The sequence below is a fragment of the Diuraphis noxia genome, unplaced genomic scaffold, assembly GCF_037042655.1.
Source record: "Diuraphis noxia isolate RWA-SAM2 unplaced genomic scaffold, SU_Dnox_SAM2 contig0003, whole genome shotgun sequence".
Classification (NCBI taxonomy): Eukaryota; Metazoa; Arthropoda; class Insecta; order Hemiptera; family Aphididae; genus Diuraphis; species Diuraphis noxia.
In genome coordinates this window covers 27,614,295-27,634,006 of record NW_028301713.1, presented here as the reverse complement: position 1 = coordinate 27,634,006, position 19,712 = coordinate 27,614,295, and the positions used below count along the sequence as shown (strand labels likewise).

Here is a 19,712-nt window from a genome sequence, read left to right as displayed (position 1 = left end):
TTTTTCCTTTTATACTTTTACAGTTTATTTTTATAGCTTATTATAGTTACCCAGGAAGAATATTGGTGTCTTTATTTATTTTAATTTCACTAAATTTAAAACTATATAAAAAAAAACAGGTTTTACCTCGACAGATTTCAAAAATTTTGTAATACGAAAGTTAAATTCGTGATTTCGTACTGTTCACTATATAACACAGAAGAGACAAACCGAAACATTACCACACTGAGTGAATAAAAACATTCATAGAAATTATAATTTATATAACATTTACGTGTATTAGGTCTATTATATTCGTAGTCACGTGAGTTAGTTTATATAAATAATCGCGCAAAACTCAAAAAATAAAATAATTTATATTAATTGGTTTGAAGATAAAGTATCGAGCAATAGATAAATATACCTTGCAGTATATTTGCAAGCGTATAACGATGGAGAGGATATGGGAATTTTTCCCCACCACAGACTTTTTTTTTTAATAACTATAATCTACGCCCCGTAAGAATTTGACTCAAAAACAATTTAAGATTTAAGAATTAAGAATTCATGGACATTATGATAGTTGAGATTTAACTAATAACATTATAAATTACAGAATCAATAATTGAAGTTTTACCCTGAAGGTAATTTAAAGTTGTGAATTTCCAATTGAATAGATTTAAAATTAAAAAAAAAAAAACTAACAGTACAACTAAAACAAAATAGACGAATTTAATTTTAAGTTGGTACTAAAATTATGACTACAATAAATTATGCGCAGCCTCACAAAATATGAAACATTTTTATTCAGATAATCCAAACACCAAAAAAGGGGTGTTTTCTAATCAAAGAACTATACATCATAATTTTTAAATATTAAGACACCGCTCATTATGGACCTCTCCCAATTCCTCCGACTGCAATTTTTAGAATTTATTTTTAAATTTCATATTCAGCATTAAACCATTAACTGAACAATCATCGATATTTATTCTGCGTATACACGATTTTTTAGTCAATTAAACCAAACTATTAATATGAATACGTTGTAAAAAAAAATAATCATATTAGACGTGCATAAGGAACCTCGAGTTTCCTAGAAAATAGCGTATAGTATAGGTAGGGAACCACTAACAACACAAACTATACCTTTAACCTTAGAGCCATTTCATAAGAAGCGTATAATAATAATTAGAAGTAGCAGCCAAACAAGAACAATAGACGTGTCGTGAACAAACACAAAATTCATTAATAATTGATATAGTAAACATGTATGTAGTATAAATAAGTCTTTTGTTATAGACTAGAAACTAATGTAGAAAGTTGCATAAATATTAAAACAAAACATTCAAAAACAATTCAGGTAGACACCAGAAGTAAAACGTTTTTGTTTATTATTCAAAGTAAATTTAATTAGTCGAAAAAAAAATATTTATTTATTCATTCTACCGTAGCAACGAAATAACTAATAATTGTTATTATTTGATTTTGTGTCAAAAATCGTTGTAAAACAGTCAATAAAGTGGTATCTGTACAAAATATTATAATAATGTCTAGATAATGATTTGTCGAGAAATTGTTAACCTTGGACACGACTATAAATTAAAAATACAGAAATACTCTCGTCGCTCATTCATACGACCTTTTTAAAATAAATAAATACTAAAGTACAACAAACAAAAATAAACTCGTGTTTCGCGTGTACGTTTTATGTGTCAATGAGTACTCACCCAATCTAAGCTAGGTATTCGGAAGTGATTTTAGTAGTTTAGGTATTCGTAGATATCCGCAATATACATTATTACACCTACGCATGACACTGAGAATTAAATTCATACTTTTTTTTCTGGAGGTCGAGGATGTTAAGTTGAATATTTCTAATAAAATCTTAATATTTGTTTTCGTTGTTTAACATATTCGTACCGACTGCAGTCGAATGACGTACACATAATACGATACATTTTATTTATTATTATTGTGATGTTAACTCGTGACATTGTGTATCGCACGAAAACACTCAATTTCAAAACGATTTCACGGTTTATATTTTTCCTCGTACACCCGAAATCACGAGAAAAATAAATAAAAAAGTTTATTTTGAAAAAGCGTCTTGCAACCCTTGTCCGACGTTTCAATTTAAGTTTAATCGAATCCTATTACAAACTGCAGGCTGTCTCTTTTCTTGTATATTATGTACAGACATTTCTGTAGTGGATGCTCTTTGCAATGTGACATTTTGCTTTTATATTCAATTTAATATTTTCACTCTAAATTGGGTAAGCCTTTACGTAGCGTAATTATTATTTATTGTATTATTATGTTTTTATTTTTGATCAATAGATTTTTAACTGTTCCTGATTTTCGACATACATAATGAGATAAGTTTGAATACTGGGAATTATTATACGTCAATAATTATTAGGAATTTAATCATGTCCATGGAATTCTAAGTCTAAGTATTTTATTTTAACGATGATAGTATATGCTTGTATAGTTTTACGAACTTCCCTTCGAAGGGCGGCTTTGAAACACATATTAGAGTATAAGTACCTACTTAGTAATTATATTTATATCACATAGCAGAATTTTTGTACCTACTAGTCATGTTATTATATCTACGATAATTAGTAATATTATCACTTCACAATACACGACAATCGAATATTATAACTCATGTCGGTGCAATTGGAGTACATTTCACAAAAATTCAAAAGAACACTTTTCCAGGAAGCATATTTAAAAACGACCAAACATTTACAGGGTGATTTTTAAGCACAATTATATTATTTTTATTGTATATATTAAAATTCAGATTTTTGGAATTTTTAAATACACTTGAAGACCATTTTTCAATCAGTGACATTATAATTTGTATACCACTTAAAGATAGATGATCCTGTGACAAATCTACAATTAGAACCTTCTAAATCAAATTTTAAGCTAGTAGTTTTTGAGTTATGAAACTTTGTGTTTTAAGGATAATATGTCTATGGTAATGGGTTATGTAGATAGGGAACTTGGGCGATTTAAAAAAGTTAACAATTACTATTGATTTATCAATATAAAGAATTTGTAAAACTGATCCAAATTTAATAAATACTACATCTAACATTACATATAGTTTTTATTTTTATAAAATCATTTTTAAGGATTATAATTAATTCTTAGTATAAACATTTTATTAAATAATTATCATTAAAAAATGGAGTTCTCACTTGAATAATAGAAGTTGGTATCGCCACAGGATACTCCATAGGTAATACAAAAAATTATTAAAAATTTGATAACAGGGTCTTAAGTTTTAATTAAAAATTCAAAAAATTAGAATTTGAATAAATGTATAGGTACTATTAAAGAGAAAAATGGTGGTGAACATGCTTAAAAAATCATCCTGTATATAAATATGTGACGATAATTAAATAAACGTATAATATATAAATGGGCCGCCGTAGTATATTAATCAGATTTGTGTGGTCAACTTTTCACAGTGCTGTTTGAAGTTTGTATATTTTTCACTCAATTAAATTTTAAATTAATATCTTTCACAATGCAGCCTTTTTATTATATTGTATCCTTATTAGAGCAGACATGGCATATATATTACATACACATTGTATCTATACGAATGTTTGATATTTAATAGTTTAATAAAATGTTCTTATATGCACATAAGCTATATACTTACACTTAACGTTAGATTTTGCTGATAGAATACTACGTTGCTTAGTACATTGTTATTATTAATTCCTTCGATATATTTTGTTGGTATATAAAACCATATTGCTTAATACAGTATTCATTTGAGTGGGGCTATTGGGTCGACATTAACTCCATATCATAAATTTTGTTAAAAATTACTGGTGCTATTCATAAGTGGATTACAATATCCATAATTTAGCGAGTAGGTTGGAATTATTTATAAGAATCTATATCTATCCTGCAGCTGTTGTGGTATATCTTAAATCATGTGTGTATATGTATGTGTGAGCGTGTGCAGTATATTTACGGCACTATATATGTGGTCACAAGAAGGTTATAATCCAGTCGATCGTACGAAGAATAACATAATAATATTAATTTCCAGTGCTCATCAATTTATAAGCTTATGCGTTATGACATAATCTATTGAAGGAAGAGAACATAATATTAAATAAATAATTAAAAAAAAAATAAATAAATAATTTAGTCTGGCGATAACGTTCACCATGAACACACGCTTTTATGTTCGCTCCGTTATCTGTATTTTAATTATGTAAATTGCGTTTTCGTTTTCAACGTATATCTTATTATGATTCGTTCCGGTAATAGTCCACCTCGTACGCCTACGTCATCAAAAAGAATATTATCTAGTTCTTTTCCAAATTATCCTCTTCACGAGGGGAAAAAGACCAAAACTTTCACCTCACCAAACCGTTTCGCTGTTCGCGCCTCAATTGACTCTAACGATGACTCTGTGTTTGATGCGGCGCCACCTTCCCGTGAAGTCACTTTTGTACTTTCATCTCTCGCTTCTGACCATGGCTGAGCCCCCGGCTCCACCTTTTTTACATCAGGAACATCGATAACTTTTCCGCATTCAAGGATGTATTAATAAAGACCGTCGGGCCCAAGGGGTATACATGCAAGGCCACTCGTTTATACCTTATCGTCCATCCCAATGGTCGCGAAAATTTCAATGCACTGGCAAATCATTTGATGGAAACTAACGCCAGTTTCCATACTTTTCGTCCTCGCTCTCAACGTCCTTTTAGGATCGTTATCAGAAACCTCCATCAGTCTACGCTCAGTGCTGACATTTCGTCCGCATTGTCGGAAAATGGGCACATAGTGAGGCAAGTCCGCAATATTAGTAAAAATAAACGTCATCTCCCTATCTTTTTTGTCGACATCGAACCCAATGTTAACAATTAACATATCTACAAAACAAAACGACACACGGTCCGCCGCAATGTTTCAATTGTCAAGACTATGGTCACACGCAAAATTACTGCCATCATCCATCGCGTTGCGTTAAATGCGGCTAGGCTCATGAATCAGAAAGCTGCACCAAGGATCACTCCAGCCCAGCTAAATGCGTCCACTGTTCCGAAAATCATACGGCCAGCTTCAAGGGGTGCCAGTTCTATCAAACCATTCTAAATCGCTACAAATTGAAGTCTTCAAACTCCAAAAAAAATATAACATTTACAAAAAACATATCCTCCGAGCCCCTTCCCATTGACCACTCTCAATCCATCCCATCATATGCGGCTGCTACTTCGGGTTCAAAATCCGAACATTAATCCGCAAAACTCTAATTTAAAATTAGCTCTATCAAAATTCCTATCCGATTTAACCTCCATAATTAATTATTTTCTTTCCGCTATAATAACAACCAATTAATTATGATTATGATATTTACATTTAATATTATTTCTGTTACTATACTCTATTCGCCGTAAGTTGACCCACTTGCTCGAAGAAAACCGGTCGTAGCTGTGCAGGCCACCGCGTCTTCGGAGCGCTAGTGTTGATCGTTACCACCGCACCTGGCGTATACGTAGTGATTTGATTATCTTCACGACGTATCGACACTATCTCCGCGAACGCGCGCTATTATATTGCTATAATTCGTATAAATTATTTTGTATAACATTCTGTATGCACGGTGGCAGCTGACTACTACGACGAACACCACCGATTGCCGAACACCACTGACCAATCACAAACCACCTGTCTCCGACATGGGGGGTCTGAACGTTTCGGCGGCTCAGTATGCATGCGCGCAAGTGGGTCAACTTACGGCGAATAGAGTATATATACACTAATATTCCGTTCTGTTTACTCTTATCTGACATCATTATCTTATTTATCATTATATCATATGCTCATTATTATTAATTACCAATTATTACTTATTGTATCACTGTGTCTATCAATATTGTAATTATTGAACTATAAAAGTTATATTGAAAGTTCTTAATATAAAAAAAAATTTGTTTTACTATGTGCCCATGAAGTTGAAAACTTAACCCAATGGCCAATGGTATATTTAACTACATATAAACCCTGACAAAGTTGACTCGTTGGCCGTTGCATATACAATCAATAATGCATAATATTATATCTATCTGCTGTTTTTGATACCTATAAATATTGTTAATAATTTATTTAGAGCAACTCAAATTATCCAGTGTGAATGATAAGAACTGTGAACCTAAACGGCTTGAACTCGTATTATTGATATTCTACCCTGTAGGTATACAGTATTAATATTATTATCATTAATATTATTGTTATATTGCTCACCGAATCCTCATCGCTGCTGATATTGACACTATACACGCGATAAGTGACATGGCTCGACGTTTCGCGTTGAATAATTTATATTAAATAATTTATATTTTGTGCTACATTAATTTATATGATGGTATTGAAAAACGAAAACGGTCAAAACCAAAAGGCCCAGCTGGCCAAAACCACGGTCAGTGATGCGTGTAAAAAATAATGTCGAACTATCCGTCCCAACCGCGGTGGCGTTTGCAGACCCTTCGACGTCGATTCAGCACATATACTTGACCTACTCCCACCCTCATGTATATTCTGCCCGCTCCCACACCCCACCACCATCATGGGTGCGTGTAATATTATGCAACACTGTCAACGACGTGACCAAATATTAATCCTCGCATCCTCTGATATGTATATACTGTTCCCCTAATTCTCGCTCACTTCGTCTTCTTCTCCTTCCATTCCATTCTCCACACACCGGAAGTAAAAGGCATGCGTATAAGCAGCAGTATAAGACAGGCAGAACCGGGCGTAAACATTCTCCGGCACGCACTCACTTTGCAGTCTGCAGACGTTTCAACATTGCAACGCATAATATTAGTCGAAGCAATATAAACAGCGGGTTGCGGCACGGTGTGGGAACTTTTTGAAAAAAGCTGTCCAACAACCATATTATTACGTATATAAGCATATAATATTACAATAATAATAAAATAATGTAATCACCAATGTGGGATATGATAAAATTCGTACGGAGCAAAGATACCCTTTTTTTTTGGGGGGGGGGGGGGGGGGGGGGAGGCTCTCTACACTAAAATTGAAATTTCTGTGTAGTGAGTGATTTGCAAATTCTGATAATGAGTTTGGAAATTATTTCGAACTCTTTGGTATCAGTTCAAAATCGATCGAACGATGTGATGAGTGGCTACGTCAAGCTGCTTCTCCCTAATTCCGAAATGATTCCCACTGCTAAAGTTGAAGTTAATCTAGTTAATTAATCGATTTTCAAAATGCACAGGTTTGAAAGTTTGTGGCACTCAATCAATGTGCCTGAAGTTATTTTGTTATGCTTATTTTTAGTCATGGGACAGATTCATCGAAAAAAATAAATCAACTTCGAGAAATAAGACAAACCCAGCCAATTTGAACGTAATAGTGTAATAATAAATACAGTAGTTAAGTACCTACTCATACGTGGACTATAATTCTATATGCAAAGCGACCTCAGCTGTGTAATAGCTCACCTATACCATCATATAAGTTCTCTAAAATTGTTTCAAAAGCCCACGTCATTTCGCAGCACTTTAATGTGTGCGTAAAGGTTACCTCTTTCCTTCAAAACGAACCATTGGCATTGTAATACCATGACGACGATATATGTACGTAATTCAATACGGCTATAAAAATCGTAGAAGACGTCTTGTGTCCTTGTTTGAAAAAGAAAAAACATGGATCTCGCGGGGAATCGTGACACGATACTATAGTGCATAATACGTGTCAGTGTGTCACCAAAACAATCATATTATTAAGCGTACGTTGCGAGTATGCACGCGGTTTAAATCATAGATTATAATTAATATTATGGCCTGGTATGACGCGATGGTTGAATTCATTCACGAAACGTGTTCCGAGTGCAAGAATCAGCTGGTATCACTAGTTCCCAGATGGATGACCACCCGGGCTTTTATTAAGTGACAACGTACACGTGTTCTAATCAACCGTACACAACCCCGCAGTTATAAACAAACTAAACTTACAGACAGCTAATTACCATGGTCGCTGAACTCGAAGTTAATCAAAAATAATTTATACTATTATTATTATTATTTATTGTAATAATTTGAAGTATTCACGTCATCTGGTCGAGTGTTAAATCACACGACACACCATTTCGCAGTAACCTCTATCCCTCAAAACGATCCATTGCAGGATTTACCGGCTGCGGCCACTATGTACAGGAGGCGTCGTCTTGTGCACACCGTCGGAAGTAAAAAAAAAACACCATCGATCTCGCAGGGCGTCGTGTGTCGCCAAAACGATATCACGCGTACGTTACGCACGTGGTTTAAATTATACATATTATTATTATTATTATTATGTACGTCTGCATAAGAAAACCAAATAATATATGAAACTCCGAGAGATTGCTAGCTTCTGGAATACCTTATAATATAATAATAATAATATATATACGATATATACATAGCACAATAGTCCAAGTTTTTTTTTCATATTTTATCCATCACACACTTATGTGCCTATGCGACCCATATAATATATGTAGATAATATTATGGATAGATTTTGCGTATTATCCACATTTCAGATTTCTCAATTACAAAGTGTATGGATTTTTTTTTAATGTTCTGATATTTTTTATAATTTTTATAATATCGCATATCTACCATTTATATACATATATATAAGTGGTATACATATATATACATTTATATACTTATATACATACCTATATAATATATATATAGACGGACATGATGTGTTAACTTGGTGGACAATTTCCTGATGATAACTTCCCAAAAACTATATCTATTTTCTAGAGCGTGCATATACCTACACATAATATTACGACTATACACCGTTCGCCACTGTGTTATATTATGATGTATTTTCAAATAGTAAGTGGTACAATGCAGTTGTTTATTATTGCTATAAAATTTTGGAGACGCATTCTTGAAAATCATAGCAAATTAATTTTCACCAAGTCTAATACGTTTGTAATCAGTGGCAACTACAAGGGTGATGTCGGATATTTATGTACGCTAATCGATCGTAGTAAGCCCGTCGAAACGTTATCGGCGATGTCGTCGCCGATCATTACGGTCGAGAACATTTTATAACCCCACCCTGCCTGTCCCATGTCTATGATTAGCTGGCATCTCATCACGACCTGTCAAGGCTAAGTCTAGTCTCCGGTGCACAGCCGCAACGGCGCCAATCCGTTCGACGATCGGTAACGCGAAAATGTCGAAAAAATGATAATAATTTTTGTGGTGCGTTGTTCGGGTGCCTCGGGGTGCAAGTACCTACGACGTCTTCTTCCAATCGTTTTGACGTGTGTGCGCGTCCGTTGTGCCGACGCTTCGATAAAAAAAAAAAAGAACCTCGTGGTTTTAAGAATCTTAAATCTGCTTGTCGTCGTTCGTGCCTGTTTTGCCGCCATTGGCAGTTGGACCCGGAGATTACACGTTTCAGTGTCTATATGGTTGTGGACCCCCACTAGACCGATCGACAATTGCCACTAGACCACCCGGGATTTGTTGTACTGATCATAAAATATTGTCATTTATACTATGAAGGTGTATTGTGTTTTATTAGAACAACGTTGTAACACAACATAATTTTTTATTTGTTTAGTACTGTTGTACATTGTACTCTTATAATAGATTGTGTTTTATATTATTATCAATGATTCCGGGGCGCCCTGCTTTATAATATTATTATTACTTATTATTAGTACCTATACTTGTTGTAAAATGTCGACATTATTATTATTATTTGTATTTTTTTCTAATTGGTATTATGTTATTGAGTGTCCATACCTTTATATTATTTAAATATTACGGCGATGTTTCTGGCTCGTAATTATTCTATACTTATCGTATTTATTTATTTATTATTTTGTGCGGTCTGCAAGTACCCTCGTGGCCTTCGTTTCGGTACATAGCGTAGCCCGATTTGCGAATTTATAACAGAGAAATAAACTTGAAAAAATTATTATTAAGTGTCGCCGAGCCGGTCGACGTCCTCTGGGTCGGCAATAAAGACGTGTACGACAGGTGACGTTTTTCCTCGACTCACATGCTTTTGCATCGCCCACTCCAAACATTTTTTTCAGTGCTGTCAAAAAGTTAATTCATTGATATGGTGATTATAATATAACTTTTGAAAATTAATCAAACTAGCTTGAAAGCGCAGTTCAAATTTAACTCCTTCGAGCCAACATTGCAGCTTGCAGTTTTTTTTTGTTTTATTCTACAATTATTCAGTATGATCAATAATAATCTTAATCGTTTAATAGTAATTGAAACGTGAAATTTCGAACTCTATAAAAATAAGTATACGTATACTTATATATAATAACATTAATAATTAACCATAATACGATCATCTTATAGTCTCTCAAACACAATTAACTTTATACGTTCAATAGATTATAATCTAATAATAATAGCAACAATAATATGAAATATATAAAATACATTTTAATTCATCATAATACAAAATTGAAAATAAGGTAATAGCATGGAATATAATTATTGGCATCGCGTCGGATTTTATCAAGCGGCGGTGGTGTTGTAAATTTATGTTTTCGATTAAAATATATTTATTACTTTTTGAAAAACGAATTCAAAATGTAAAATTAAAATGTTTGTCAGTACAAGTTTTTAATGACAGCAGTTAAACGGATTAACAGATAGCAAACCTATTTAAATTACACGGTAGTTGCTTATTAAATTATTGTTTTCATTTAATTGTTAATAATGAAAAAATGGAAGGGAAGGAAGGGACTGATATACATTTTTAGAAAAACAAATTCAACTTCCGTCAACAAAAAAAAAGATCTGCAGATATCGAGTCATTTAAACTCTGAGAAAAAATACATATATCATTAAAACGTTTTGAAAAACAAGGAGGTATTTTTATGATTTTTATTTCAAACACTCCATTATATACATTTAATTACTTCGCCTTGACGTCGTCATCTGGCAATGTGTGCATCTAGTGTTTAGGTACACTCGTTTTTACCTACCACTACCACCAAAAAAAAAAAAAAAACTAAATATTTTACTTCAATACCAATTTCGTTTGTGAATGAAAATTCAAATTTACCCTGTCACCAAATTATTTAATTATTTATCTGTGTGGTAAAAAGGGCTTGGAGCTGAGCTTGAGTTATAATAATATACTTAATTTATTAAATCGTATTTGGGTCATATACATATTATATACTATTTCGAGGTGTTAATTTTAAAAGGTGACACGTCTCATGATTTCGAAAAATACATTACTTATTATGATGAGTATATTAATTTATTCTTCATTCATTTTTATTATTTATTGTTATTTGAACGTAGTTTTTTTTAATTTCATTTTAAATATTAGGTATCTACATGGTGTAAAGGAAATTTTTCGGACGAATCAAAATCAAGGTGAAAAATAAGGGACGAATAAAATGTTAGAATTGCGTGCGTATTAGACTTAAAAAAAAGTTGATATACTCATGGAAATAAATAACAATGCGTGTTCGCTATTACATATTATTATGTTTATAGTTTTATTATAGGTTAAAATATATACACCTAACTAGGTATATAATGATAAATCATGCTGTAAAAATGAGTTCTAATTTGAAATGAAAAACAGTGCATTGAACTGGACGTTAAATGAAATTATGCATAAGCGATTTGACTAAACATTATTAAGATGATTTCTTGTTACATGTGACATTAGTATAATTCTATAATATCCAATATTGATGTTCATGCATTATATCTGTTATAATAGCATTTAGGCCAAGGGTCACCAATGTTTTCCTACAAATCAACTGTTTTTAAATCGCGACAATCTAGTTTAATGTAATAAATGAGCAGAATGAAAGGGGAATCAGAATAATATAATGATAATTTTTATGTATACCTATCACTGTTGAAAATAGTAAAATAACTAAAAAGAAGTGGTAGAAAATTGAATTTTTCTAAAAAATGTCGTTTTGTAACAACTAAAAATTATTTTAATAATAATAAATGATATTATATGTAAAAACAATGTTTTCATAAACGCGTTATAGTGTATTCTGAGTATAATTAACAATAATGATGGTTGCTTATATCGTTGAATGGATCACTCTGTATATCATGCATAATATTAATTAAGTACCTATTGTTGCACACGCGATCGGATGGTTATTGGGTAAACGCGGTTCGAACACATCGTCGGCTTGAACGTACATTATTAATATTACTCGACCGACAACCGCGAAAACCAATCGAAAACGACCGCGATCAACTGGAGTTCGACGTCGACGGCGGTGGCGGCGTTGCGGAAACACTAACCTAACCTGCCGCACCGGCTGCACCGGGACTCGTCGGAAAAAACCCGTTTTTCCAGCTACGCGTGCCACTAGAATTTGTTATTATCATCATTATTGTTATTACAAAACTATTATCATATTATTATGACTTATGAGGAGTGTGAAATGGTGAAATATCGGAAATTCAAGCCAGTGGACGGGCAGCTTTCGCGGCGATCCGCCCACATAATATTCAGTTCATCTCCGCAACTCCGTTAATAATGATAATCATTGTAGTACAAACGTGTGGTGCGCACGCGCAGTTATACGTGCTGATGTCTACCTGTATAATAATAGCGTCATGATAGGAAATTCGTCGTAAATATTGTTTTCGCAGATCAATTACGATCAAATATTATTGTGGCCACTGCATCGTCGTAGTCGATTTTCAACTAAACATCATGAACATCATGCGGTGGTAATATACTATGGTTATAGGTATAGATGTTAGTTATATTATATAGGTACAGTCGAACTTGTTTTACTCGAAGTTGAAGGGACCGGAATAAAATTCAAGTTATTCAATTTATATTTCTAAATTTATATTTTTTTAACAGTTCAATATATTAATTCCTACGTATATTTTATAATATGTAATAAAACATATTTACCATATATATATATATATAATTATGTATAGTATAATCGTTGTTGTGTATTAAGCCACTTATCGGTAACTGATCTTATTTTCGATACTAAATATACAAAGATATATGAAGAAAATATCACAATTTTGTAATAGGTACAATAGGTAGACACATATTAATAAAACTCGAAATTTCCAATTATTCACAAAAATATTTGAGTTTATAGCGATTTTTTCGCGTTGTTCAAATAGGAAATCCTAGGGATCGGTGAAAAGGTTCAAAGTATCCGACAATTTCGTGTTAACCAAGTTCGGCTGTAATATGCAATCTAAATAAAATAGCTGTTTTGGTGCAGCGATCGTGTGCTTGCAGTTGTGTTTTCGACGCGTTTGTTATTCCGGTCAGCATACATGAAGAATTTTTTCCGTGAATTCGAGTGATTTTGTTTTTAAATTTTTAAGCATCCACGTCGATTCAACCAGATCTCAAAAATTGGTATTTTTTTTTTACACACAGAATAATAAATATGTAGATAGATCACGATAGCGTGTATATATTATATATTATTATAATATGATATTATATGCGGCATGTGAAATATCGGAAATTCAAAGCGAGTGGAAGTCGCAATTCGTCAAAATATTATTCAGTTCATTTCCGCAGCCGGTAATGTTATTATAACACAATCGCGTCGTGTGCGATCGTCGTTAGGTCTAATTCATGATAGGAAATTTACCTTGAATAGGTACATAACCTATGCATGATTTTCACGAAGAAAAGACGCCCCTCCGACGATATTATCGTTCAGAAACGTTATATTGCAAAATAAAATATTATAATATTAATATAAATTATTATGAATTTATAAGTATCTTCGTGACTTGCGTGATGTCGTCGTGAATTTTAAACTAACTAAATAATGTATTAATATTATATAGCCTATAGTCCCCATTGCCCCCCCCCCCTAAATACGGGCCTGTATATAGGTATTAGGTAAGTACCGCTATAGTACGTCGCAAGTAGCATTTGTTCTGACCATTGGTAAAAAAAAAAAAAAAACGTTACAAGTGTTTTCTAAACAATGTCAACTCTATTAGTTTGCTGACTCGAAGAAATAATAGTTTTTATCGTCGACGGAAATTGAAACATGATAGACTTACAACAATAATATTATTATACCTTTTTGTTCGATGAGTCTATCTTTAAATCTAAATAAATATAAGGTAATGGTTCATCTCTTGGGTACGATCATCAACGATTTATAAGACAAATACAACATGTGTAGTCCTGAAATGTGTTGCGTTGCGCATTTATTTGGCCTTGGATTTAAATTGAACCGTTGGTGCTACTGATTTTGGATATCACGTCGAAATGGTACAACCAAGAAAGTTTTATTGATTCCATTCTTCCGTTAAAATATTGTCGTTTAGTATTCAAATTAATGTTATAAAATAGAGATGAGAGTACCTATATTTTCAAGGGTAAGTTATTTTTTTAACCTTAAAAAAAGTGTTGTGTGATATAACCTCTAATCAAATACAGTCAAAAACGCTTATTCTGAACTATAATGTTATTTAAACTGGATACATATTATTATTATATATTACATATTATTATTATTATATTATTTTTTGTAAATAATCCACCTTGATGAGATATATTGTTTATCAACTATGGCACTGTATACGTAATAGTTAAAAGTAAATAAATTGATATGCTTTGACTTTAGAACATAATACCTACAATAAAAAAGAAAGTGCTGTGATAGCTTTTATAATTTACCTACTTTAAATAATTAATATATTAATTATATACTTCTATTGTGGACATTTAAATGTTCATAGTATGTACTGATACAAAACAATAGGTCTATATTTAGTTTGTTAATATTGTTATTATAAAAAAACTAATTTGTCAAGTATGCGGTGACAATAGAAATAATAAAGGTATTTAAGAATGCAAAAATATGGTTCTAAATATGGTTCTAAGATGTTTTATTATTTAACCTTAGATTTTTTTTTATCATTTTTATCACTTCAATGATAAATTTATCAATTTTTTTTTCACGCAAATAATCCACATATATATTATAAAATTCTATAATCTTTTGTAATTTCTCAATTTTAAGTACCTTAAACGTGTAATTATTTTTTTTAAGGATTATATCAATTTATATCTTTAAAATAAAATAAATACTCATGAATTACAACTATAATAATAAAAAATGCGTTTGTAATTCGATATTTATCTCTGCTTCGATTGCTTTAAGTAGTTGCTGAAGTATAAAACCAATCATAAGTATAATATCCTATTATAAAAATAACCTTAATAAAATATAATGATAAAATAAATACAATGAATTTGTGGTTTTTGGTAGGTAACTATAACATGAGATTATATTATAATTAATATGTATAATTTTTATGCAAAAATAAATATATCAAAAACGTAAATACTTTTCAAGAAAATGAGGAATTAGCTTCAAAAAAAAATCCCTTTGTATACTGCTTTAATTTATGTAAATATTTTTAAGCCTGAATTATTAACTTGTATTAATTATGCATGTATAGTCACGTGGGTATAAAGTTTAGACGGATATAGAAGCGTTTGTAACAAATACATAATAATATATTATATAGGTACCTACATTAGTATAACAGTCTGACGGTATTGCACTCCAGAACATATACACGTATAGATATTTTAGGTTTAACATGTGCCCTGAAGAGTGAACTGTAGTAAACATTTAAAAAAGTCACACATCGGTAACACTTCAATTTAATCGTTTTGATTTGATTCGTACAACAATATGACGTGTGAATTTTACCATTACCACACACTATGAGTATAGGTGTATGACACAGAGAGAGAACTTATTATTATAACCAGGGCTAAGATTTATTTGCATTTGCACGGTGTTTTCATTGATTCCAAATAAACAAAATCGTGCGGATGTTGTTTATTCTCGCTCAGATAAGACAATTTTTTTTTTTTAATACTTTTGCATATTTTGGACATAATGTACTATAATAATTCTGATATAATTCGTTTTTGGAAAATTTTAGATTTTTCCTTTTATATATTTATACCTAGTTAGATATTTTCAAACTGTAATGTTTACAATAAGCATATGTGTGGAAAGAGGAAAAAAGAAAAATTATATACATACAAGGCATAAGGCATAAGGTATAAGGCTTGAGAAGAGAACCTACCCAGTGGTAATAACTAATAACACTCAGATGCGATGAAATTATAACAACAGATGTATTGTAAACGGGGAGTTATCAGTTGCCGATACTCCGAGAATTGGAACGAAGTCATAGTTTTTCGTTTGTTGTTTAACAGTAGATTTCTATTTCAATTAAGCTTGAGCCGTTTGAGAGGACTTCCAAGGATTGACAAGGAAGAGATATCTTGCATGAGTGGATTACTGTGGCTTAAAAGGTGATTATAAAATCTCTTGTAGTTTTATGTTTTTGCCACGTTTTCAACAAAGGATATGTAGAGATTGTGTGAAAATCTTATGAATTTCAAATGATGTTTATTTAATAAACGTCTATACCTAATTATTGGCTGTCGTAAACTTACCATCTAATTTATGTTGGTCCAATACGAATAACTATATAAATACATTATTTTGGTTTTTAATAGTTTAACAGTTTCAACCAATAAAAACCTATTATTGTGTCAATAATGTTAAATATCCGATGTGATGATATATAACTACTTGTAATAAATAATAAATATGTATTAATTGGTAGGTAGTTTATGTTTCAATTAGTTTCTGATTTTTATGTGAAAATTAATATAATTGATTTCGGTAAATAATAAAATACATATTTTACAATTTTTTATTGCATATAAATTCTAGCAAAAATTATAACCATTATTGTGTACCTATTTAACTTGAATTTGTTCTAATAAATTTCCTTTCAATTTATATTTAATTAAAATAATTAGTGATTATATTAATTATTATAATATGTAAATAAAGTGATAAATATTGTTAGTCTCACTATAATTGATTTATTAAAATATATGTTTGGTGCAACCCAAAATTTTAGTTAGTTATTCGTAATTTAAAAATATTATTCAAGTGTGCTTGAAAGTATATGAATTTTAATTGTCATTGGCCTTCACACGAGCTGATGAACACGATTTGTTCAAGTTATTCAGTGAAACCTATTATCCTGTTGAAATAAATAAAGATACACGCTTATTAATACGAAAAAAACGTAACAACTTTTGTTTATGAAAACAGAATTTTTATTTTTAAAAGCCGAATATAACATAAACAAAATTTTAATATGTATGACACAAAATGGTCCAAATTTTACATGATAAATTATAAAAAAAAAAAATTAAATGACACAAAATGCTTCACAATTTCAAATGGGTACGAAATATTTATGTAGATATTATCAAAAAAAAAAAAATAAGCTTAGGAGGGACGTTATTCGCTCCTCTCATCTCTTCCTCACCAGAGAAACGATAAAAAAGACGGCTGTGAAATATGGGGGAAGGGCTTGGCACGTAAAAGACCCTTAACGGTATATGGCGGTAATTCACACAAATATGTTCACGGCCCACCCATGGCAAGGTGAGTTCATATCGGCTGCTTCGTTCGGTGTTTGAGCGACGAACGACGAACGACAACTTTATACGCAGGCAACGATTCCGCCCCGACGGTACACCGAAAATGGCAGCATGCAAGAAGACGACTGGTGACTGATGATTGTGGCGGCGTCGGTTTTAGAGCACGGCGGGTAGCTGTTATAGCTACTGGTCCAGGAACACGGAAGTCACAGCATCGCCAGACGGTAGTGCACGACTTCCGGACGTCAATCGAGTGTTGCAGACGCGGCCGACGGATGGACAAAACAAAAATCACGGAAGTATCACGATACAGCTGCATTTTGGGGACGTTCACCGATGCTCTCCTCTTTTTGTCCGATGGTCTTGTTCAGTCAGCAGAGTGGGGCCTCCTGCCGCCGCCCGATTCCACAGGACTGAATGCTGTCTTCGGTCGCTCAGTGTCTCTGTCGCCGTCGCAGTCCTGTGAAATCGTACGGCGACCGGAGGTGCCACTCGGCTAACTGGATATCACCATTGGGCAAAAATAGGAAAGTATCGGTGGACCGTGATATACTTCCGTGATTTTTGCGCTGACCACACGTCAGTTACGTCTGCAACCCCTGATTGCCGTCCGGAAGTCGTGCGCCACTGTGCTTTGAATTGTGTTCAGTTTTGAACGGGTCCGGCAACGCTGTGACTTCCGTGTTCCTGGATCTAGCGCGTCGTGCTCTGAAATCACCGCCGCCATCACCAATTATCTTCTTGCACGCTGCCATCTTCGGTGTACCGTCGGAGCGGAATAGTTGCCAACGCGTTACTACTAGTCATCGTTCGTCGCCTCTACAGCGACCAAAGCAGCCGTACCTAGTCACCAGGTGGTCTAGCGAACAAGGTACATCAACGACCGTGCCACAGGTGGTCCGTGAACGTATTCCTGTGCCTTACCGTCATCACCGCTTAGGAATCTTTCACGTGCCAATACCTTCCTCCATCTTTCACCGCCGTCTAATCTGGCGCTCTTCTCGGATGATAAGGAGCTGAGAGGTTCGAAGCCCGTGCTAATCCCCCTCAGATTATTTTTATTTTTTTTATAATATCTAGGTACTTAAAAATTTTTATGTTAAATTGTGGAGCATTTTGTATCACTGGACCAACTGCGGGCTTAATTCCCACGGGAGCAACAGCACAGCAAAAGACGAGTTGCCCGTCTCACACCCTTCCACATAGTGGCGATGAACCGCCGGGATCTTCCACGTGGAGGTTTGTGATTTATTGCTGATGGTGCTTCAGGGTCATTCTTCTTTTCAAGTTCATCTTCTTCCCGCTTCTTGCCGTAACCCTCGATCGGCATGCCCACCACCTTCTCCGCCTGTTCCGTTGTATCGACAGCCAGAACTGTATCTTGCCTGGGTGACCCGGGCGCGTCGTAAGTTTTCAATAATTGGCTGCCATTGCCGTGTCCTAACTCCAACGTTATAATATCATCGCACATCAGCTCATCTGATTCGCATAAAAGAGTGGTCTCGACATTTTCGCCACGTTCCTCTTCGCTTGTGCTGTTTTCCTTTAGAATTTCAGCCATCGCCTCCAATATTGTCGCATCATCAGCGAGAATTGTATTATCCCAGGTTAATCCTAGCGCGTCGTAAGATTGCAATAATTGGCTGTCGTCGATGTAGTCCATCCCCAACGTTATAATATCATCGCGCATCAGCTCATCTGATTCCCATAAAAGAGTGGTCTCGACATTTTCACCACGTTTCTCTTCGCTGGTGCTGTTTTCCTTTGGAATTTCAGTCACCGCCTCCAAAATTGTCGCATCATCAGCGAAAATTGTATCTTGCCCGGTCGATCCAAGTGCGTCGTAAGATTTCAATAATTGGTTGCCATCACCATGTCTAAATTCCAACGTTATATCATCGCACATTGGCTCGTCTGATTCCCATAAAAGAGTGGTCTCGACATTTTCGCCACGTTTCTCTTCACTTGTGCTGTTTACCTTTGGAATTTCAGTCACCGCCTCCAAAATTTTCGCATCATCAGCGAAAATTGTATCTTGCCCGGTCGATCCAAGCGCGTCGTAAGATTTCAATAATTGGTTGCCATCACCGTGTCTAAATTCCAACGTTATACCATCGCACATTGGCTCGTCTGATTCCCATAAAAGAGTGGTCTCGACATTTTCGCCACGTTTCTCTTCACTTGTGCTGT

General features: G+C 33.4%; 1 protein-coding gene across 13 annotated transcripts in view; it reads left to right on the top strand.

The window, feature by feature from the left end:
* cac (calcium voltage-gated channel subunit cacophony) overlaps positions 1 to 19,712 on the top strand; it is a 277,952-nt gene that overhangs the window by 83,814 nt on the left and 174,426 nt on the right. The gene's annotated exons all lie outside the window — the stretch shown is intronic.